Source organism: Sparus aurata, chromosome 1 (assembly GCF_900880675.1).
Source record: "Sparus aurata chromosome 1, fSpaAur1.1, whole genome shotgun sequence".
Lineage (NCBI taxonomy): Eukaryota > Metazoa > Chordata > Actinopteri > Spariformes > Sparidae > Sparus > Sparus aurata.
In genome coordinates, this window is record NC_044187.1 from 10322416 (window position 1) to 10323551 (window position 1136).

Consider the following 1136-nt stretch of genomic DNA (forward strand, 5'->3'; position numbering starts at 1 on the left):
ACCAGCTAGCTTTAAAATAAATGTACTGGAGTAAGTTACTTTCTGTCTTCATCCAAAAATAGGATTCATCCTGGGGGAGCATGAATCTATTTCCCACATTGTTTGACAATATGTTTGTGGTAGATGTTAAGATATTATGTGAAAATGTGGACCCACCTGGTGTTGGAGAAGTAAGTCAGTACTCATCCTTTGGGGGCCACAAATATCTATAAGTAAATCCATAAATAAAATCCATAAATAAATATGTTTGGGGCAATGAGTAGTGGGGAAAAAATTATACAGAACATTTAAAAAGTTCAAAGTACCTGTGCTTGGGTCTGATCACATATATCTCATATAAAATCACATATAAATACGTTATCTCATTGTGATCTATCCTGCGGTCTTTCCGTCACCTGCTGCCAAAACAAATGCAAATGCACCGCTGCCACACCAAGATCTTAAACAGATAATAATTTACATGAAAATCTTTGAGATTATTACTTTGAACAAATGAGGAAATGACTACAAAGGTCAATTTAAGAAGTTAAACAATGTGTGCTTTTATTTTTATTGTCATGTTTGTTGCATTTAACGGCATTTCAATTCATGTAGTGATTTATTAATGGCAGTCGTGGGTTCTCCATACTGTAATAACATGAGTGAATCCAGTGTGAAGTGTAGAAACCATTGTGTCCCCTATAAGTGATGATGATTTATCTAAATGTGTGCCCCTCAGGTGTGAGTGTTAGAAATGACGTTTGTGAGCGTTTTACTGCCAGACAATGGATGTGTTTATTGAGAGCTTCCGGTTTTTCAGGAGCGTTTATGATGAAAATAACCTCAAGCTGCTTCAACAAGATAAAACAAACAGAGACGCTGCTGGTACGTTCCCCAGCCGGATCCTCCCCCTCCTCTCTCCCCCTCTCTCTCTCTCTCCCCTCTCTCTGTGTATATGTCTCTCTCTCTCTCCCCTTCTCTGTGTATATGTCTCTCTCTCTCTCTCTCCCCTCGCTTTCTCTCTCTCAGTGTATGTCTCTCTCTCTCTCCCCTCCCTCTCTCTCCCTCTCTCTCTCTCTCTCTCTCTCTCTCTCTCTCCCCTCCCTCTCTCTCTCTCTCCCTCCCCCTCCCTCCCTCTCTCTCTCTCTCTCTCTCTC